This window comes from Strix uralensis, chromosome 9 (genome assembly GCF_047716275.1).
Source record: "Strix uralensis isolate ZFMK-TIS-50842 chromosome 9, bStrUra1, whole genome shotgun sequence".
Classification (NCBI taxonomy): domain Eukaryota; kingdom Metazoa; phylum Chordata; class Aves; order Strigiformes; family Strigidae; genus Strix; species Strix uralensis.
The window spans coordinates 24,300,582-24,322,695 of NC_133980.1; the positions used below are offsets into that span (position 1 = coordinate 24,300,582).

At 44.8% G+C, this 22,114-nt stretch overlaps 1 protein-coding gene and 2 long non-coding RNA genes across 5 annotated transcripts in view; 2 read left to right on the forward strand and 1 right to left on the reverse strand.

Moving 5' to 3' along the window:
- Positions 1–3,023: 3,023 nt before the first annotated feature.
- Positions 3,024–6,362, reverse strand: LOC141947080 (uncharacterized). Its single transcript, XR_012630018.1, has 2 exons — positions 5,497–6,362; positions 3,024–3,355 (listed from the first exon to the last, which is right to left on the reverse strand). It is a non-coding gene; the product is annotated as an uncharacterized LOC141947080 (long non-coding RNA).
- On the forward strand, positions 3,202–5,145 carry LOC141947079 (uncharacterized). The gene is made up of 2 exons (XR_012630017.1): positions 3,202–3,331; positions 3,477–5,145. It is a non-coding gene; the product is annotated as an uncharacterized LOC141947079 (long non-coding RNA).
- Positions 6,363–10,123: 3,761 nt separating the features above from the next.
- The window catches only part of CAB39 (calcium binding protein 39), a 42,974-nt gene continuing 30,983 nt past the window's right edge, over positions 10,124–22,114 (forward strand). Inside the window, exon 1 of one of the 3 annotated variants that reach the window (XM_074877764.1) lies at positions 10,124–10,256. The gene's annotated coding sequence lies outside the window, so the exon portion shown is untranslated. Of the gene's footprint in view, positions 10,257–10,948; positions 10,967–11,957; positions 12,028–22,114 lie in introns of those variants that run through there. The other 2 variants (XM_074877766.1, XM_074877765.1) reach the window with 2 other exon arrangements.

Here is a 22,114-nt window from a genome sequence, read left to right on the forward strand (position 1 = left end):
AGCAGGACCACTCCATCCCCTCTCCTTTCCAGGCTGGGCATGCATCTGGCCTGGATTTGTCCCCAGTTAAGTGACTGCTTGCCCCTCTTCTGAGGTGGCTCTGCTGGCTGGCTGTGGGAGCGTGGGTCCCTGGCCCGCAGGAGGTGCCAGTGGGCAAGCAAGCCTTCAGGGGGATGGTCAGGGTGCTCGAGGCGTCCTGGTCCATCCAGCACTTCCAGCTGTGTCTGCGTTTGCTGGGTCTGCTTTTATTATAGCATCTTTGCTTTCGGCACATGCAATAACGCAGGGTTTGTGAATTGAGGAGCAAAGCGTGGATTTGGGAGCCACGGGAGCAGGCAGGCAGTGGGCAGGGTACGGTGGGGGCAGCTGCATGGGGAGCAGGTCAGCCCTGACGCGCAACCTCAGTGCATCCTCTGCACCCTGCGCTCTCTCCCTCGGGGACAAGCTCTAGACCCCCCTTGCCGTAAGCAAACATTCACAAAGGAGAGGCTGTTTTTGCAGGGGCTTTAGTCATGAATAAAGAGGTTTTTGTCCAGGTTTTGCAGAAGATCAGTTCTGGTTCAAGGTTGAGGTTTAAAAATGAGGGGCAAAGCTCTCCTTTAAAAGGTTTAAATCTGTAGGTTACTTGATAGCTGTAGATCCCAAGCAGCTTGTCCCAAAGCCCTGTGTCACCCAGGAGCGGTTTGCTCGCCAAATGTTACAGCAAGAGAGGAATGTGAGGAGCAGCAGGACATGCCGGCACGGTGACTGGACGTGCCGGGTCCGGAGGGCGCAGGTGGTGCCTGGGCAGGCAGGCTGGCTCCTGGTGCACAAGCACGTAAACCGCAGCCGCTCAGAGATTACTCACTGTTGGATTGCCCAGGGGGACCACGGCTACATCTCCAGACTGGCTTCAGTTTGGGATGTTCTACCCTCCATGTCCCATCTCAGGCTGGTGCAGCAGGGTCTGCAGGGGGACCACATGTCCCACAGCTCAGCCAGGACAGGATAGCACTGGAAATGAGCTGGGACAGAAAAGCAAAGGATGATTTATCTGTGCCTAAGGCGTGGAGAAGATCATCTGCAGTCATTTGCTATTGTAAGGAGAGCCGGCTGAGAGAACAGTCCCTTTGCAGCAGACACCATCCATGATGGGACACAGGACCAAAGGCAATGCCAGAGCTTTCAGCGAGGGGAGCTGCAGCGGTGCTGGGGAAGGCTGCTCCCGAAATCCTTTGTGTTGGAAGGCTGTATCGGTTAAATCCTTGGGGCTGGGGTGACGCTGTCTGTACCAGGTCACCGGTTTTGGCAGAGGGCTGGGAGGTTATGGGGTTTGTGGCTGGTGAGAGTTGTATGGTGAGCAGGGAAGAGGCAGAAGAGATCTGTGAGATGAGTCTTGATGTCTGTGGTCAAGTGGTGGCCTGTCAAGGCAATGATGACCTATGCAATTCACCATGGTGTAGACAGGGGTAGGAACACAGCTGGAGGTTCACCTGCTCCAAAGACATTTACAGATGGAGAAAGAGAAGACATAGATGGCATTGGACAGCGCTACATGCAGTATTTTCATCACAGGGGAAGTCCAGCTCCAGAAGTAGCATTGAACATCTTCTGGAAATGCTGTTGATGTCTCTCCATCCAGCTCCTTTATTGAGTGTGAGTGCACCAAACCTTACTAGTCCCAGCTTGGCTTCCTTGGTACCAGCTGGCTCTACCATCTTCAGGAGTAGACTCCTGGGATAGGAAATAATTACAAGGCTGGTACCAGCTGAGTAATTCTCAGCTTTTCTTTCACACACCCCCATCCAGCCTTCGTGTTAAGGATCAGCTGATGCTCCTGCTGTTGCTCAAGCCGTCTCCTGCCTGGCGGGTTAGCAGTGCTCCTGGCCCCGGAGGAAGTCTTATATGCTGCTTTGCAGCCAGAAAGCTGCTGCTTGCAACACAGCTCCTAGGCCAAGAGCACCTTATAGGAAGAAGAAAATCTGATAAGCCCTGTGAGTGGTGACAGGCTGATAAGGATTAGCCCCTTGCCTGTGCAAAAGTGGTGGTATGAGGGGGAAGAGCCAAGCTTGGTGGAGAGGGTGTAGGGGGTTTCAAGGGACCATTCAAGGGGGTTCTTGAACTTTCCTCATGGGGCTTCCCTGGAGTTGTTTCATTCAGGAGGGCAGCTCTGGGCTTTCTAACACTCTGTGTGTCTGTGTGTGTGATGTTACCAGATGTCACCTTGATAAGAAGCCTCATCTATAATGCAGCAAGTGCTTGGTTTATTCAGTAAGCTTAATTTTCACAGCAACATGGGTGCCTGGTTCCCCAGACATCTGCACCCAGGCTCAGCACCCTGTACTCAGCCCCTGCACATCCCATATATCCAGCACCTGCACACCCCATATCTCAACCCTTGCACATCTCGTATTCCAGCCCCTGCACATCCCACACAGCTTGTTTCTTTATAGCTTCTTGGTTCCCGAGGCCACAGAAGGATCTGGGTTAGGTTTTACCTTTGTGAGACAAATATCTCTTCTGTGGTTGTGAGTAAATGTGGCTTTCGTCCTGGCTTGGCCATGTGCCAATAGCAGCTTTCTTTTTATAGTACGTGTGTATACGTGTACTGATACCACATCCTGACCCCCTGGCACAAAATACCTTGTCAGCACAAATGAGGTGACTAGGCCAGTCACCGTTAGTGCTCTGCGGGGACAGCGACTCGCAGCCCTGCTGCCAGCCCATTGTCCTGGGCCGTGGGCAGGTGGGCTGCTGCAGGGGCAGCAGGGCAGCCAGCAGCACACCGGGCTTAGCAGCAGCGTTTCCTACGTGCTGCTCATTTCTGGTGCTGCAGGGCTGGGATTGCAGCACCCGAGGAAGTGGGGAAACGCTCACTTGAGTTTTTTGCACTTGCTGGTTCAGTCTCGGCACAGCCTGGCTGCTGCTAGGACAGCAGAAAACACAAGGGCTTAAGATGGGAGGGCAGGAGCTGCAGGGTCTCTGGTCTTTGTGAGCCCAGCCCGTCCTGAATTGCACATAAAATGACATCCTGCTCTCTAAGCTAATTTTTTATATCTGTATTTTTATATCTAAATTTTTTACCAATTAAAGCAAAAAGTTTTATACTGCTTTTTGTTTTATAAATACTGTCTGGTTTTAACCATGCCTCTCTCCTCTTTAGTTTCTTTATTTTTCTTCCCTCTTGAAATATATCTAGGACACTCTCCTTTTTTATAGGGACGAGGATTTCTTATTCGTTTAGAAGAACCAAAGGCTGTAAGAAGTCCTGCTAGCTCTTGAGGCCCAGTCGCTCGGTGGAAGGAAGACCAGAGCCCCGATGGGGTGAAGAGCAGCCAGGAGTCATGAGAAGGTGGGTGATGCTCCATGGTCCAGTCTGTGAAGGGGAAAAGCAGAGCTTGCACATGTTTCAGCTTCTCCATAATGAGAATGTAAAAATAATAACAAAAACCCCACTGTCACAACCCTTTTTTTTTCTTGTCTATTTTTAACATTAGAAGCTGTGCCCTGGCTTTGCAGTCAAAAAGCAAGAGGCCACGACACATGTGAGCTCCCCAAGGAGTTTTCCAGAAGATTCCCTGTGATCAGCTGGGTGTTTTGTTGTGTTTTGAAGACGATGTTTTCTCCCGTCTCCCCGTTCCTGGTGTGTATGTATACACACATGCAGACAGTGACTCACTTGCACACCTGCACACGGAAGATTTTCTGAAGGTACGAATTTTGCTGTAGAATGTAAATGAATTCTCTTTTGAAGGTGAATCCTGCTGAGCTGGGGAAAAGGGGCTCAGCCCTTCTCCAGTCCAGTGCCTGACTTTGAAGGTGGGGACAGGCAGAGCTCTGGAGTTCTTTCCTCCTTGGGAGCCAGAGATCCCATCGTGAGGAGGTAGAGGAAGAAAAAGAGAAGAGGCACAGAAAAGCTTTGGAGAGTCACAGGGAGGGTCTCTGCATGGATTTGCTGGAGGGACTCAACATAGATTTAAGTGTCAAGCGACGTGGCAATGACTCCTGTGTTAACCTAGCTACACAGCAGTTGAGACCGAATCCAGCTGAACAGCAGCACCAAACCCATGACGTTCACTGCAGCAGTTTTCTGCTGTAAGAGATAATTAATTAGTTTCTGAAAAGTCCCTCGAAGGGGTAAAGTCTAAGTAAGTGCATAGCAGCATTACCCAGAGGGTGTGGGCTTCAGAGCTTAATGAGTGCTACTGAAATATGAAAGTTAGTAAACTTGGTTCATAATTCCTTTAAAATGTAAAAAAATAGGGAAAGCATCTGAAAAAACAACCCCACCAGTCGTTTTGGTAGTGCTGAACCTGAGGAAGAGTCACTAAAGAAGCCGGCTCCCCAGAGGATGAGCAATAGGCTTCCAATTCCCCTTTGCTGGCTTTCAACCTTAACGTACTCCCATAACCAGGAAAAATCTTTCTCCTTCAATGATTCTCTATTTTAGAATTGATTTGGCAGAAGTGGGAGAATAAGAGTGCTGAGAAATAATAGAAGAAAAGCAGTCCTTTCACAAAGATCAGTGGGTAAATTCAGGTCGGTAGAGAAAGTTCCTCAGGTACCTCTGTGGTAGCTCAGCCTCTCTTCTCCCAAAGCCTCGTGACATTTTTACATGGCAGCTAGCTCTTGCATGGACACGTGGAGCGAGGCTGCCTCACGTGGCTGATCATTCAGGCATGCTGGGTGACCAGCAGAGCAAAATGTTGCCTACAGAGAGCACCTGTGTGGGCTGCCTGCCTGGGGGCACCTGCACGGGTTCCCAGACCAAGGCTGTCTTCTGCCATTGCTTACAGTACGAGTGTTAAAAGGATGAAAACTAGAGGCTCCTGCCAATATATGGAATATCCTTTTTAATCATTTCACCAGTGTTCGCAACCTCGTGTCTTTCCTGCATGATTTGGGCATTGCTGATGTATTTGCTTCCAGCACTATTGAATTAATGGATGGATTTGACTGGTTTTTTGCCTTTTTTTTTAGACTCAGGAAATACATTCTTCTACGGTGCTGTTGTTAAAGGGTGACTTCTGTTATTTCCTTTCATGTTTATCACACTGATGAAAATCTGGTTTTGGCTTTAGTAGTAGATTCTTGCTGGAATGGATGCTGCGATTTATAGATAACTTTCAATTGTTCCGCAATAATAAAAAGTTTATTAAAAGGGCATGGTTCTGCAGAATGACATACTGCTCTTCTTGCTGTCCAGGAAAGGAATTTGCAACACATTTTTTTCCCTATGAGTCTTCCGGTAATTGTTTTTCTTTTCTGACAGTCTTTACATGCTACTCTTAGTTCTTGTGATTTGCAATAATATTTTAAAAATGTGCTTTAATTCTGAAATGGCACCTTGAATTGAGGATAAATCATAGCATCCCTGTGAGAAAAAAAAAAAACCAACCTAACTGCTATGGACGACAATTACATTTATTTGTGCTATCTAAAGTAAATAGGTTTGGGGGGTGTGAGTTTGTTCATTATGTATTAATTGAATGAACTGAAAGTTAACAAAATGCTTACCCAGCCATGTTTCTTTGAGAAAAGCTTCAAAAGTCTGCGGTGAACGTCCCCAGCCAGTAACGGGTGAAATGCAGTTTCAGGAACAGTCACAGGCTTTTGTGAAATCTGGGTGATTAAATTCAGTCGCTTCAGCTTGGTCCAAAGTCCATGGAAAGATTCAGGATTCTTGTTCTTCTGAACTTTAAGTACAAGATATTCAGCATAACTCCAGTCATTCCTACTCCTAATATTTCCTCCCCAAAGCCTTTTCCCGGAAACACTTTGTTGGGGACCAGGAACGTGAGCTCTGGTCTGTGAATCACACCAGTGCATGCCTCTGACCAATTAAAACATAAACTGGATGTTGGTTATGTTCTTTCCTCTTTGCATATTTATCAAGGCAGCTGGCAAGAAGACCCAGATTATTTTTTCAGATGGGCTGCGTTGTACCTATTGAGATGGCCGTGTAGGTGGCAGAGGAACACCTCCATCCCATCGCATGGCGAGGTAGTGACATGCCTGAGGTCCACGCAGTAATTGCCTCTGTGCTCCCGGCCCCACTTTCCTACGATGGTTTGGGCTCTGTGCAAACGGGGCTCGTGATTGGGACCTCTCACAGCACCACTGCCAGTAAAACTCAGCGTGGGGCTTTTTGTAGGAGTGACATTTACCTTGTTCAGGGTTGTGACCATTTGGGCTATGGGCAGTGACATCCTAAAGTGTGTGGCAGGCTGCAAGGCCTGGGGGGAGGGATGCTGCGTGGGACATGGCGAGAGGCACCTGGCACCTGCCCCCACAGCAGCGTAGTTGGGGAGAGAAGGAAACATCCTCCAAAGGGAAAGGGCACGTGTGTCCTACTGCATTACAGCCCTGGAGAAGAGAACAGATGAGCCAGGCGATGAGTTACTTCCCCTGCGCGAAGCACTGAGGGTGCAGCAGGGTGACTAAGAAACAAGCCTCGATCCCTGGGGACAGGGTGGGACAGAGACCCTTGGGGCTGCTGGGGACCTACATTAAAATTGTATTTGAGAGAAGTTGTGTTGCCACTCTTTAAGGAAACCAGCCCAGTGTGAATGACATCCTGCAAGCGTGATGCTCTTGCAGGGACGCATTGGCCCAGCCTGGTTTTTGGCTGAACCACAGGAGCCTGTGATGCTGTCGGCCACCTCCCTGCCTCCACCCGCTCTTGGCCTCAAGGAGAGCCGAGGGAGGCTGGTCCTGGAGAGCCAGCTGCTGCCACGCAGGGCCTGGAATCCTGCGCGGAGCACCGCGGCTCTGCCTCAGGTACGGTCAAAGGAAGAAAAAAGGTAAGCAAAACAGAGCTGCTTGAAGAAACATTAGTTTCGCAGGATGACATAGTATTTTCCCCCACTTTGCCATTTGTCTGTGTTGGATAGTGATTAGAGGAGCTGAAGCTGAGCTGCAGGGCTCCCTGGACCTCGAACCAGCAGCAAAAAACCCTAGGATCCCCTTCAGCTGTCTGTCCCTCCTGAGCAAAGCACCTGAGTGCTTGCCTTTTTAACTCATTTTTTTTCTTCCCGTGAACTAACTTGGCCTTTTTAATGTTTATTCACTTCCTATTTTGCAAGGATTAATTAATTCACAATGGATGTCTCAGTCATGGCTGTGAATTAGTGAATTGCTAGTGAACTAAGAGCTCTTTCACATGCTGAATTTAATTCCTGCTTCTAAGAGCTTAGAAAAATCATGCTCTCTCTGCTCAGGGATTTCCCTGCAGTATACTACACAGGGATGGTAATTGCACTGAACCCATTACTTGCATGATCTTTTTTCCAGTGGTCATTTGTAAAGCAGTAGTGTCTATTTTCCAGGAGCTGGTGTCAAATTCCTGTACTAGCGTTTGCCTTTAATTCCTTCTTCTCTCTAGTCAGTACCCTGAGTATTATCTGTTTAAACTTGAAAATTTTTAGCATAATTACAGGTTAACAATTTGAACCCAGACATACACACCCTTTCCATGTTGGCTTTGAAAACAATTATTCGCAGCTCACAAGTGGGATATACAAACTGCCAGTGTTTCACCAACCGCACGCCGTGGGCCCAGGCAAACTTTGCAAGCCATTCCCCAAGGTCCTGTCACCTCACACAGGCAGCGTGTCCCCTGCCTGCTTCAGGTCCAGAGCGCCTTCATCTCTTATATCTTTATATAAGAGCAAGTATATATTTGGGGGATATAAGCAAGTACATATAAAAAAATGTATATACACACTTGCTCTTATATCTTTTTACATATATATATATATAAAATATATATATTTATCTGTACTTGCTTATACCCCCATGTCCTGTCCGGTGAGGTGCTGACCACAGCAGGGCTGGCTGGGGTAGCCCCCAGTGGCACTGGCACGCTGCCAGGCTGGACCCGGAGCCCGCAGTGCCGGGCCAGGTGAGCATCCCCACCAAACCAGCACTGCTGTAGCTGCCCAGCCACACCACCCAGTGCAAATTCCTCTGTGCTTCCATGCTGTCGGATGCATGGGTGGCTGCAAGCGTGGTCAGAAACATTTTTCTGCATCCAAGCTGCAGCACACTGCTGACTAAGCGGGCTGATTCAAGAAGACCTGTTGGCCAAGCATTTCACATGTTCTGTGAGATCTTTCCCCACTGGAGATGGCATCAGGAATCTCTTTTCTTCTGCTGTTAGTTGTCATTTCCTGCAGGACGGCACAGCCAAGCCCAGGGAGCCATCAGGGTGGGAACTGGAGGAGAACAAGGGGGCTTTGAGCAGGGAAGCCAACGGGATGCTGCAGGTGGGTAACACGTAAAGGGTCCAGGAATGAAAACCCATCTCACAGGGGTGAGAATTTGGCCTGTGAAATACTCGAGGTTGCTGCTAAAAGACACAGCTAGCGCAGAGTACACGTGATAGATATCCAAAAATGCAACATATGGGGCAGCACAAGGGCCGAACATGCTGCTTGGGTAGGCCAGCCAAGCACTGCCGGACTGCTGTGTTTTCTCGGACAGCTGGGGGTGCTATTCGTTGTCTGGGTGTGAAGACTATTTTCGCTTATGTTTGAGTTTGTTTGTTTTTTTTTTTTAATTTGGTAAACTTCCAGGTTGGGGGAAGGGAACGCCTGCCAGGCATGGGGAAAAAGAGGCGACCCTGCAGTCCACAGGGGAGTGTGTAGGTCCAGCACCCTGTGCAAACTACACTGCACTAATGTCACTACAGAAATCGCTTTTGCTTTTCACCCACCTAGTCACCTCACTGTAGCTAGAGTAGATTCTCACTCTGTATAACACGAGCTCGCTTAGCTGTGAGTACAGCCTAAGTGAGAGGAGCTTCAGCCCCTCTGTGCCTGCCTGCCCAAGCCGCCCAGCAAGAGCTGCCCTGTCCAGCTCAGCGTCCCAGGGGGAGCCCGAGGGGCCGCAGGAGGCAGCTTTGCCTGCCAACGCTGCAGACAAGGCAACCGTGACACATGAAGTTCAGAGCAGCAACATGCTGCTGCAGGAAAAAATTACGGCATCAAGAAGCCCGACCCAAACCCTCCCCAGTGATGTGACGGGGGAGTGCAGGAAGGGGATGTGGAGACACGTAATTAAAAGAAGCTGAAGATAGAAGCTGTCAGCTGGAGCCATACAGTGCAGCAGAGCATGAGGAGTTTAAGGACGTTTTGGGAAACCAGGCCAGCAAGTCCCACACTGCTGCATGGCAGTAACGCATCAGACCCGCGGGGGCAAGGTTCACCTCATGGCTTGTAAGAAATTCCTGACTTGTTCCATAAAAATATATCTTTCTGCTTTAATATCACGTTATGTATTATACTGCAGTAATGGACATCAGCAGATCTATGCTGGGAGAGAGCTGGGCTTTTTTCAGTTCATTTCAGGCTAATCTGCATTTGTCACGGCAAGAACATATGAATATTACCTGACAGGGACACAGAAACAGCCCAAAGCCCTTCCGTGCCGCGATGGGAACTAGCAGAAAACCTTCGGACTATAATTCACTGGCAGCCTGATGCGCGGGGCCGGCTGAAGTCCAAGTCCAAGGCACGATGCTGCGTCACAGGCCCACATCTGAGCCCTGAGGTTTGCGGCGTGGAGGGGAAGAGTTTTCTGACAGTGCAGGGGGTGCAGGGAGGTTAGAGCAAAGAGGGGAGGGGGAATGATAATAATAAATAAAAATGATAAACCAATAAATACTAAATAATAAAACCACTAAATACTAATATAGAACAAAATAATAATAATATTTACATGCTAATAACTCATAAAAGGAGTAATAACAAAAGTTAAATCTTAGTAACACATGCCCCCGGGGGGGGGTGCTTTGGCACCCACCCGCCAGCCGGGGCGATGGCGCGGGAGGTCTCCCACGAGCAGCCGCGGGGCGGCCCGAGGCCGCGTCTCCCCGCGGAGCGGCGCGGCCCCGACGCCCCCCCCCCCCCGCGGAGGGCGGCGCTCGGCGGGGCTCCCGCTCCCGCGGCGGGCGGGGTCCCGCGCGGGCGCCGCCCTCGGTCCTCCGCGCCGGCAGGGGGCGCTGGCGCGCGGCGGCGGGCGGAAGCGTCCCCGCGCCCCGCCGCCCGCTGCCGCCGCCGCGCGCCGCCGCCGGGCGAGGGAAGGGCCGCTGCGACGCAGCAGAGCGCGGGGCGGGGGGGGGGAGGGGGCCGGGCGAGCCGGGGCCGCGCCGCGCCTCTTGCCTGCAGCCGCCGGAGCCGCGCCGCCAGCCGCCGGAGCCGGGGCGGTCGCGCCGCCAGGGGCAGGCCCCGCCGGACACGCCGCCGAGGAGGCGCCAGGCCGCGCTCCGCACCGAGGTACCGCGGGCGGCGCGGCGGGGCGGGGGGAGGCCGGCGGCGGGTCGGGCCCGGGCCCGGTGGGCGGTGCGTGGGCTGAGGGGGGGGCGAAGGCCGCCGGGCCCGGCGCGCATTGTCCGCCGCTTCCCCACCCCGGCGCGGGGCCGGGTCGGGCCGGGAGGCGGCGCCGCGGCCGGTGCGTGCGGGGCGACCGCTCGGGGCAGGGCCGGGCCGTGCCCTGCGGGCCGCGGAGGCCGCCGGGGAGCGCGGCCTGGCCCGGCCGGTGACCGCCGCTGCTCGGCCCCGTCTGCCCGCTCGGCGGCGGCCGGTGCTGGGCGGGGGCCGGCCGAGTCCTGCCGGCCGGGTTGGCCGCGGAGGCGGCGCTGGCTGGGGAGCACCGCTGGCGGCCTGGGGAGCGGGGCAGTTCCCGGCTGGTGCGGGCTTCGCCGGGGGGGTCTGTGCCCTTTGGGGGCGCGGGGGGTGTCTCTGTGCCGGTGTGTCAAAGCCGGAGGCGGTCCCGAGGGGAAGGGTACAGACTGTGTTTCGCTGGTGCGGCAGCGCCTTTTATCCCGAAGTTCCTCAAATGCCGTAGCTGGGTAACGAATTAATATGCAAAACTGCGCAGGGTTTACCTCAGCCCGCAGAAGCGGAGCCGCTGCTGCCCGGCCCCTCTCGGGACGGGCTGCGGAGGGGAACTCTCCGTCCCAGCCAGGCGGCAGCGGCAAATGCAGGTGGGCAGTCGTCGCCCGAGCTGGCCTTTGGGTCAGCAGACACCCAGTTAAAATCTCCTCTTTGTTATACTCTTTATTACGTGAATTGATGGGAGGTGCGGAGCAGGCACCAACTTACGCAGTACTCTCGGTGTCCGGGTCTAAGGCCTCTTCCTACAATTGTTACTCATGTTCTAATAGGCCTCTGTGCAGAAATAACTATGTGAGGGCTGTTAAGATCCTAATTTCTTTGCAGACTAACCCACAGAAAGCTAACACAGCGTGATCTCTGTGTTCCACAAAAGAAAAAAGTTTTTTCATTGTTTTTTTCATGCAGATCTGTAAAATACTACTAGTATTGAAACTAGGATGTATGTAGTGTTTTGGGAGCTTATTTAGATTTTTTTTTTTAAAAGAAAATTTAATTTTGGTATGTGATCATCTAGGTGCGTAGGATTTATTTAAAACCTATATGCTGTCTTATGGGAATGGTGTGATTTAATTTGCATGATGAGTCAAATATTAAATTACATGACCTAGGCTCTTTAGTTTCAGTGAGGCAAGTAACAGTGCTTGAAACAACAGTTTAAATGTAGATCAGAAATGAAAGTTGATTAGCATCAAAATATTGTAAGGTTTTTTTGTATGTGTGGTTTTTTAAATTTACCTGTCAGAAACTCTAATTCAAGGCCCTGTGTTTTCCTTTCAGCGGTGTAGTTCATCACCAGGAAATGTGTCTTCCTTTTTAATGTGAAGAGCTCATGAAATCATATACTGTCAGAGGAAATCTAACATCTTGAGCTTGCGCCTTGGCATCTAAACTTTTAAATAATAGATTTTTTTACTATTTAAAACACTGTGTACCTTTAGTTAATACCTGTTACCTAATACCTGTTGATGTGGCACATGCCTCTAGCTGCAGAGGAAAAAAAAGGCTGAGAAATACTGTGAAGTAGAATAAGCATGGCGCCTGTTTTGGGGTGAGAAATGACTTGATTTTTTTTTTTTTCAGTTGCCCTGTATGAATTGGCAGCTTACCTGATCTGTAAGAGTGGCATGATGCCCCATGGCACCGTGTCTTGGTAGGATTCTGTCTGTCATGGACTCGCTGTTGTAAGAATATTGTATTTTACAATTAGCTTTGTGGCTGTCTTGTGATGTGAGAAACTATTGAGACAGCCAGTTAGTATATGCTTGGCTTAAATTTATTTCTATTTAAACTGTAATCTTGATAGTGGTGCAATGTATGTGTTGGGGAATTTCCTTGGTCAGACAGGAAAAAGTACCTTAGTACAGGAGGGGCTTGTGTCTGGTGGTGTTGGGAGCAAGCAAGTAAAGGTCTTGTAGTGTAAGTTTGTATGTATGGGCTAAGATGCTGCTGGATATTTCTAAATGCTGATAACATTGATTTTTTGGAAGTTGCTTGCATTCTCTTATCTATGTTTACGTGGAGTTCTGAAACTTTGATATGTTCTGTAGGTATTTATTGCATGGTTGTAGATGTAGAATTATAAAACAATTCAATTTTTTTTAAGATGTATGTGTTTATACAAATAAAGGAGACTAAATAAAAGTGCCAGTTAAGTAATACTTTGTGATAAGATGTCACTGAGAGATAATTATGCTCTTTGGGTGTTATCACGCACAGACAAATGCGTATTCCCAGTGGGGTGTGATAATATTAAGAAAACTCCACCTCTTGGAATTCCTTGATTGCTTTTATGAAACATTTATTCAGGATGGAATAGTGTTTTGCATTCTATCGTGGAAGCTGATGCGTTAGTCTCTTACTAATTAATGGATGGTAGTCAAATGAGACCTTACTGTTGTGCTGTACATGCTGCACTTTCTAGGGTTTTTATGGTATTTTTTTGAATATTAGAATTACCGACCAATGTCCTCCCTTCTGAATCAATTCTGTATTGAGTTTTTGCAGATTTTTTTATTGAGATGTTTGCAACCTTAATTTTTGTGTAAAATCTTTCTGGAAGCTTTGATAATCTCTGTAATGCACTTAGAGGCTTTAGACACTTGCTAAAATGTTGGGTTTTGTACTGCATGTAGAGTTTTGAAATGGCGCACTAACAGTCGGAGCTGGTTTGAAGCAGGGGGCAGGAAGGAGCCTAGATGACCTTTTGAATTCCCTTCTGGCCCAGTTTTTCTGTACTTCTGACACTTTATAATATGGTTTAATTACAAGAGCAGCTATTAAAATATGATTACCTTTGTCTAATTGGAGGCAGCTTTCTATCAAAACTAAAATTTAACTCATCTGCTCCTTCAGAATTAATAGTACCACATCAACCTGCAGCTATTTATGTGAATAATACGCAAAGCAAAAAATATGAGTTGAATTTCAAATATTGTATTATCTACATTGTACAGTTGAAATCTTGTAAATTTAGCAATTTCTGGTAAGGAAACAGTGGGCTACATGCACTTCTACCACTACTTCTTAGCTGCAAGTTGAAGCCAGATATTAATCACATTGGACAAAAATCTTTTTAGTTGTTCAGTGGTCCTAAGCCATAGTGTTCACTGTAACGGTATTTTTGTAGCTGTAGATAAATGTCAAGTAAGACAAAAAGTCCCGTTTGCTCTTAGTGCTCAAGATTGTGCTGTTCTAACAGAACTTTAAAAATGCTACTTCCCCAATTTGTTGTCTGATCTAGGGTGTTTATTAGTCTGGATTGTTTGCACGTTCAGCTCTCGTTCCCTTCTGTCTGGACACTCTCTTTCCCCATGTTTTCTCTCAATATCGGGCTTCTTGCAGCACAAGATACAGAGGTGTGAGCCAGACGGAAACTGAATGTCTTCAGTTAGAAGGTGAAACTTTATGCTCAGATCCCTCCCCACCCCCAAGTGCAAACACAAAGGTTAAATTAGAAGATGAGGCTGTCTTGAATTATTTTAACGGACTTGAGCTAGGCTTTTAAATGCATGCTTCAGGAGCACCTACGGCTTAAACTGGTGTCATGTGAGTTTGGTCTTTCTTTAGCCTGAGCAGATTTATGTGCTTTCGTTATTCCACCTTATGATAAAATGGCACATTCATTTGTCCCTATTTAAGTACTCTTACAAAGGATTGAATTCAGGATTGATCCAGACTGGAAGCAGCCAAAATACTGTGTGTTTACAGGAATAACTGTGGTCATTCCTCAGCAGCCTTCATGTCCTGTTTTTTTCAGACAACATTGATTTAGAAAGTAAACTGCTTAGATTTAAATAAACAACTGCAATTTGCTAACTCCCTTGTTTTGAGTATTCTAGCTAATACTTCATATAGTCAAAAGACACTATAAAAAGTTCCTGACTGTGGACTTCAAATACGCTAGGAGGAAGCTAATTTTAATCCTGTCCACAAGGGCATAAAATTCTGGGGGAAATCGCTGGATGTTGTAGCTAATCTTTCTGTTTGTTGGAAATCTGCTACTTCTAATAAAATATGTAGTTCCTTTCTAAAGATCCGTTTGCTCTGTAATTCTTCCCTCCCCTTCAAGCACTTAGAGAATTCATCGCTAAAGTTAAATATATCAAGACAGTTCAAAAATTGAGAAGTTATAATTAGTACAGAACTGTAGCATTAGTGTAACATGTTTCTCCAAGTTCAGATGAAGTTGTTTAGGAGTAACTACTTGGAGTTATTTTAAAATGTTCAGGTGTACTGTCAAGTGTTGCACAGTGAAATGGCTGCGTCAGTGAAAAATTGCTATATGCTGCTTTTGATCCTTACCGTTGTATATTTTTTCAATCAATTTGTATTGATGACAAATTCATTTTTCTTACTAAAAGAATGTAACTAGATGTTTAACTGCAAACCCTGCAATATTTGAAATGTGACACTTAAAAATAGCTAAGATAGAACTTGGCTATAAATTGAATTAGGATGTCAACTTTTCAGGGAGTTGAATATGTGTGATTGTGAGAGAAGTACTTCAAGTATGTTCAGTCATTTATGTCTGTGAAATGCCTTATCTCCTTTGAAGTTATCTGTGTTAAAACATAATGAAAAAATTAAGAAGTGTTCCCAGAAATGCGGAATGCGTAATCTTTTTCTGGCTGCTAGAGGTGCCCAGGCAAACAGCTGACATCTGAAGAAATACCTTTCTGAAAAGTTTTTGTTGTTCTATTTACTGACTTAAGTAAAACACGCTAGTGCATAGGAATATGAAGAAAGCCTGTTGAACAGGCAGTTGTGGAAGGCCCCTCCGTCTTGCTGGCCAGCTCTCACGTCTGCTGCCGCTCAGATTTTGCCAGGCAGAAGCTGACTATGTGATTTTTCCCTGTTGTTTTTCTTTTTACTTCCTTGGCTAAGAGCTCACCTGGGAAGGCTTACCATGGATGGATACCTCTTCAAGTATTTGTTCAGAGTCACGCCAGCTTCCCACCTCATCTGCTGAGGAGGTTGCTTTAAAAAAAAAAAAAAGTCTGTGGACATTGAATTATCAACAGCATCTTGTATGGTGTGGTAGATGTGTGTGCTGATAGCACGCATTCAGGGCATGCTGCTTCAATGGAGTCTCTGATCTTTTCCTCTGGGTAAGCAAGTTTCAAGAGGTTTTGCTACAGTTGTAGAAATGAGGCAAAAGTTACTTGTGTCATTCTATTTTACTTTGACTGTTAGGTGTGAAGTATGCCCTTTACTGCTTTGACAAATGATACTTCTTTTAATATATGTCAAAATTTTTCTTTTCCTGATGTATTGTAATGGTTTATAAAATTAACCAGCATATAATATTTTGACTTTATTGAATACCACGTATAGACAAAGAAAAGGCAAAAGAAAAGTTTGTTCACAAGGAAGTAAGATTTTAGAAAAGAAAATGTAGGGCTTTTTTTTCTAGCTAAATGAGACCTTAGTGATACAGACATGCACTGAGTGTAACACAGGTGAGCACTGAGAAGTCTCTCCCACACAGTTTATGAATGCATGGTTCTTCTAACCTGTAACACTTGCTGTTCAAGTCCTAAGCTTCTTCTGACCAGAGGTTGGTAGTGATGAACTTTATGGTGGAATTTAAAGGGATACCTTGCAGGGGAGAGAGTTGAGGCACAGTTCTTGATAAAGACTTTGTATATGCTCATTACTATTTTAGAAAAATGTTGAGAAAGTGAAGTTAATATCTCAAAAGTTAACAGATATTCAGAACCTCACTTTGCTTATACTGATTTAGTACAAAAATTTGATTACATGATTGTTTTCAGGTTTTTTTTTCAGCAGGACCTTTTGTTCTGTCAGTGCACAAGAGAACGCTCAGTGAAGGGGCATCCTTTGCATGTGCTTGTTCAGTCACAATGTGGTATTTGATCTTTGGCTTTATTGCATAAAACTCAGTTCTCTGAAGACAGGAGGACTCAGGTCCTCATGGGTTTTTCATTGGTTCACAGACGCTAATAAAAGTACATCTCATAGTGTTCTTCAGCAGCATGGTGATTCTCCTCCTTTTTTTCAGGTAACAATGCTTATGCACAGAGAATTTTCCCCTGTGTTTGAGTGCGTGAAGTTATGTGTGTTTGGTGGAGCATTTGAGAGCTTACACTTCCAAGACTTTTTTCCCAGTGGCATCCATTTGTGATGTGAGATTCAGTTGCCTGAACATAGAGATCTAGTATTAGTTTAGATGCTCCAGTCATCTGCCCAGGACTGGTAGGAGATTTTTGATTTTCTGAAGGGGCAGTTGGAGACCAGCTGTGCTATTCTAGTGCATTTGCAGTGGCATTCATCATCCAGGGACCTGAACTGCTGCCATAGTTGTTAGTCTCAGGATTTCATTCTGGGCTCCCAGAAGAGGATGGACACCTAAGTAGTGACCACATGTTAGGCACTTGGGTTATGTGTTGCCTAATGACAAAGGAAGACTCGGGGTAGAATTCTGCTGTTTGGGGCAATACCTGAGAGTGTTGACTGAGGGACCTGGTTTTGCTGTCCTCTGCCTTGCTGCATGCTTTTCAACTTCAAATCAAATAAGGAAAAGTTCTTGTGGAAAATTTGTCTTTGTATAATTTGCCAATGGAATGAAGAAGGCTTCTCTTAAAAAAAAAAAAAAAAAAAGTACAATTGAGGAAAACTAAAACAGTCAAGGTAATTAGAGAAGCTTAAATCTCAGAGTGTTGGGTCCTTGCTACTTGAACATGAGAAATTCAGCTTGTCTTAAAATATGGTCTGAAAGTAAACACAAGCTCCAGCGACGAGGTCAATAGTCTTGCTCAATGGATTTCATGGATAATGATCAATAACGAAGGAAGCTTCTTGAAAATACTCTTATTTTTCTAAATATGTGCTGTTCTGAACGTGATTAATTTGTAATCTCTAAGAAAAGCAGATACTGACTCATCAGTATTGACTAACAGAGTTCCGTTTTACATCTATAATTGACATTGAGCAATATTTAAACTCTGCTAACTCTGTAATAGGGTGGAGCTGGAGTAAACAGTCTTTCTGTTAGGAACCGCATCCATTCACAGAGCATTTTGGGCAGAGTCCTGGCACAGCTGTGCAGTCTGACTGGTGTTACTCTTAACCCATGTGTTACGGTCAGGGGATTGACATCCTTAGACCCAAAAGAGGTGCTTTATTTCAGGGTTATGGAATATTTTCCAAAAAAGTCACAAAATCTTAAGGGTGTTTGTGTGTGATGACAAATTCATGAATGTACTGAAGTTTTAAATTCTGTGGAAGAATTACATGTAATTTTTCTTCATTCCTGTAACTTGGAAAAAAACAAACGGCCTGCAACCCCCTAGCTTTCTAACTGGTGATTGTAGTTATTCCTTCCTACCTGTGTATATATACATTTTTATTTATCTTAAGGAGACATTAACTCTCTTTGAGCTTTCATTCTTGTTTGTGAACATACGTACATATGCATGTGTGCATACGTATAAATAAAAAACGTTAACAGCCATATAGGCATGGATTTATAGTGTACATCCAACAGAAGATGGATTATGTTTTTTCCTTGGAGACTGTCCGTGCAAGGCTTTTTGTTTCCCTTAGGAATTGCACTGAATAAGATATCAGCATTGCTGCAGTCGAGTTGTTGGAGTCTGAAGAGTAGTTCTGCTCTCCCTCTGGCATTAGCAGTTGCCCCTCGTGTATTTACGCAGGTTGAGGACTTAACAATATCAAATCTAGGAAGAAATGTCAAATCTGTTTCAGAATTAGCTGTTCTTGAGCTCCTTAGCAAACAAGGAGAAGGATTGTTGGCCAGAAATACAGAATCTTTCCGCTCTAAATGGGTTATTTTTAACTTTCAGAATTACTTGCAAGCATTGAAAAGTCTTAGTTACAGCAGAAGTTTCTACAACTTGTAGCTTCTATTTATTGTGGTACTCTTAACTTTCAGTGTTGTGGATTCATGCCTCTGAGATTTATACCAAAACTGAGAAAATGTGGAATTTCATCAAGTCCATAAATTAGATAACCAAACTAAACTAATTTTAAAATTATTGTGAATGGGCAAATTAAAATCTATATTTTAGGATCTAAAAGGGAAATCTGGATAGTTTGAAAAGCAAGAAAGTATAGTGTCTTTCACATTGTTTATATAAATCTTGTTTGACTTAGTACTGAAAAAAAAAATTAAGTTATCTGAATTCTCTGAAGTCCTCTGATTTATTTCTATATCGAATGCATGTTTGATCAGATTGCAGAATCATCACTGCATGCATTTTACTTTTGTTATTTTCAGAAATTTTAAAGATACCATTACAGATTACTTTACAGAATTTATAACCAATAGTACATTTTGACTGCAGTCAAACCTTAGGTTATAGTTTTAAACCAGCGTCTTGAAAGCATAACCTTACTTTCTCCTTCTTAAATTTAGCATTTTCCTAACATGTTGAATACTTCTGTTGTTGAAAATGGAACTACAGTATAGAAAATTTATTTGAGAATTATGATTTCTTTAGGCTCCCTTTTGTAATTAGAACAAGTCTTTTAGCATAGAAAAGATATATTTTTAAAACAATTAAAGCTTTTGAGTAACTTCAGTTTGCCAAGGCTGTGAATGTTGATAGCTGCAAATTTTTATTTCTAGAGTATTTGATTGTTTGATTTAAGGGCTCTTGTTGGATTGGAGCCTCTTGGTGATGTAGAAAGCAATGATATTATACTGTTGTAAATTCCTATCAAAGTAATTTTTATAATCCCTTATTTAAATAAGATTAGTGCTAAACTGGTGCACTGATTAATTTTAAACATTGTTTTTGTTTTTTGTTTTTTTTTCCACATAGCCCTAAGGAAGAGAAGGGGTTGACAGGGTACTGACGTAGCTGAAATAATTAATAATACATGATGTAGGAGTATAAATATCAGCTAAAATGCAAGCATTTCCACCCAAGCTTGATGTCAGCCCTTTGGAAGACCTGCTGTCCTTTGGAACGATTTTTTCAGTAGTTACAGAGATGATCATTCCTTGGGTAAACTTGTAGAGATGATAACTTCTTCTGATAGTGTTTAACTTTCTCTTGGTAGTGTTACACGGTAATTGCATTAGAGGAAAGTTGGGAGCTCTTATTTTAGTATTGCAAAACAATTTCATAGTTCCCTTTTCCAGTCTAACTCTTCTTAGCAGATCAGATATATGGGAGCTGTCACTCAGAGATGCTTCAGTTCAGTTCACAGTTCCACTGTGTTAGTTGGCCTAATATTAGTAGCTTCTTGTTACAAGCCTCATTTTTTACTTGCTGTCTCTAGACTGGTAGCTCTCAAACATTTTTGGTTTGTGGACCTCTAGGTGTGTTGCAGGAGAGATGCTGACTCCTATTTAGAAAATATCAACAGTGCTGGTTTTAGTTACATTTTGTGAACCCTCCAGGCTGTTCTGCCTTGGAGAATCACATCTACAGCAGCTATTGCTAGCTGCTTTGAAGTAAAATCAGTTGGGAGGACTTCCTTTTGGAAAAGTACCTTCCTGCTGTGGTATTCCCCCCTCCCCTCCCTTTTTTTTTTTAATGCAGAAATGTTTTTTGAAGCTTCTGGACTACTTAGTTCTAGCAAACTGGAATTATAAGGTATTTTCTTGTGAGTTTTAGCACATAACATATAAATTAACATATAAAAGTTAAACTTTTTAACGAGGACCTTCTACCCGCCTATCCCAAGGTTATTTTTTTGTGTTTGTTACTCTTATGGAAGAAGAGACGTTTGCTTGCCGTGATGGGGTCTGCCTGGAAAGATAACTCGATGTCCCCATAAGGGAAAAACAGATGAAATGTAGCATGTATGTATATCTGGTAGATCACCACAGGCATCTGGTACATTGTTTCTATTCTATTTCCATTTAATGTACAAGTAACTTTCAGTAACTGGAACTCTCAGGTGGTGTTAGGAGGGAAAAGGACTTTCATGTGGGTTTTTTAGGAATATCTGGCTTTTCAGAGTGTGTATGCTGATGTATCCTGCTGTATCTTAGATCTTTGGACTGGCATCATGTGAGTCATCAGAAGGACTCTTAGTTATGTTGGCATGGCAAGAGCTTGGACACATTTTGGGGGAGCAGCCGAGATCATTTCCCCTTCCTGATTCCTGTGTTACAGAGCATTTTGTAGCATGAAGTGGAGTTCAGGATTAAGTTGAAACTCTGTGTCAAAGTATTTGTTACAAAAGGAAGACACAGTGGCATGGTGTTAAAAGTTCTGGCTCTCGCCTCATCTCTCCTGAAGGTTTGCGCCATGGATAGTTCTCCTAACTCTGGTAAGCATCATCTCTACCCTTACATATATCTTTGTGTGATCTGCCTTGCCCCAAAGGAACACACCTGTCTTGGCAGTTGAGGTGCGATGTGGTTTATGTATCAGAAATCGAATCCATTAGTGACTTTGAAGATTTAGACCAAACATGTTAACTAGCAGGAGAAACAGAGGTGGTTTGAGGGAACTGTGAAAAGGACACTTTTTACAGCTGCTTTAGGTATATTGTGGTCTTGAAATTATTTATGTGGAATCGCTATATCGCTGTGGCTGGTTCTTTGTGGCTGGTTCTTTTCTTGGGAGGATGGAGTGGATTATCCTTTAAGGTTTTGTTTTGTTTGCTTGTTAGTTTATTTTTTTATTATCGTGGCACACAGTTTGATCATCAATTCAGTAATGACTTCCAGTTTAGTTGAAAAGGGAGATAATATTATCAATGTATTATCTCTTTCCTGAATCCATGACAGTTTTGTTCAGGCTAAATTTCAGCCAGCTACTTCTCATAAGTTCATTTCTTACAAACAGACTGGTGTCTTGGTAGCGACAAGATGTACATCTGAATATCACAGATGTGTTAATTTTTTTCTATTTCAAGTGATGCCCATGAAACTAATTCTCTATATTGAGTATCTAGGGGAAAAAGAGAAGCTTCCCCTGGCTAGCCTCTGATTTTGCTGATCTTTGTGCTGTTTTCCCATTTGCCACATTGTCCTTGGTACAGCATACTCAAGAGGAAGCAGGGGTTTCCATCTGAGGGTAAAGTGGGTGAAAGTTCCATACTAAATGATACCTCCACACAGCTAGCTTGGGAAAATCAGAAGCTTGATTTATGGTGGTACTGATGTTGGTTGGCAGTGTGAAGGAAAGAGCACTCTTATAAAGGTACTTAGTAAAGCTCTAGCACAGTAGCAGTTACCACGGTCAGAGGTTGTGTTTTTTACTAATATAAGCTGTATCTGCACTAGTAGGATTTACCAACAGAGCTGTGTCAGTAAACCCTTTGTATTGTCATTAAAACTGTGTTTTAAGTGCCAGGGACCATGGCAAAAAAATGGTTTGACAGAAAACAAATTTGTCAAATGGATAATGACCTTATATATCAGCTCAGGTATTGCCTATACATCAGCTCTTAGTACTAGGTAAAAAATCATTTAAGGAAAAAAATAACTGAACAACTTTTTCCCTTTAATGAATGAGGATGTAATGAACTAGAAGGAAAGGATTCACGGTAATGGTAGGGTCATGATTCTGAGTTGTTTATTGATTGCCCTCTCCTGCTTTCTCTGTGACTCAGTACATAACTCCCATAGGTTATTTGTCAGGAACTCCCTTTTGCAGAGGAGATACGTAGTTACTGAATAATGTGCCAAGTTCTCTCGGTTTCGTGTAGCAAGAATCAGCTTGGATTCATGAGAGTTATCTCAGAATAATTAACATTTTCATCTGTGTCACGCCAATAAGATCTCTCAATAG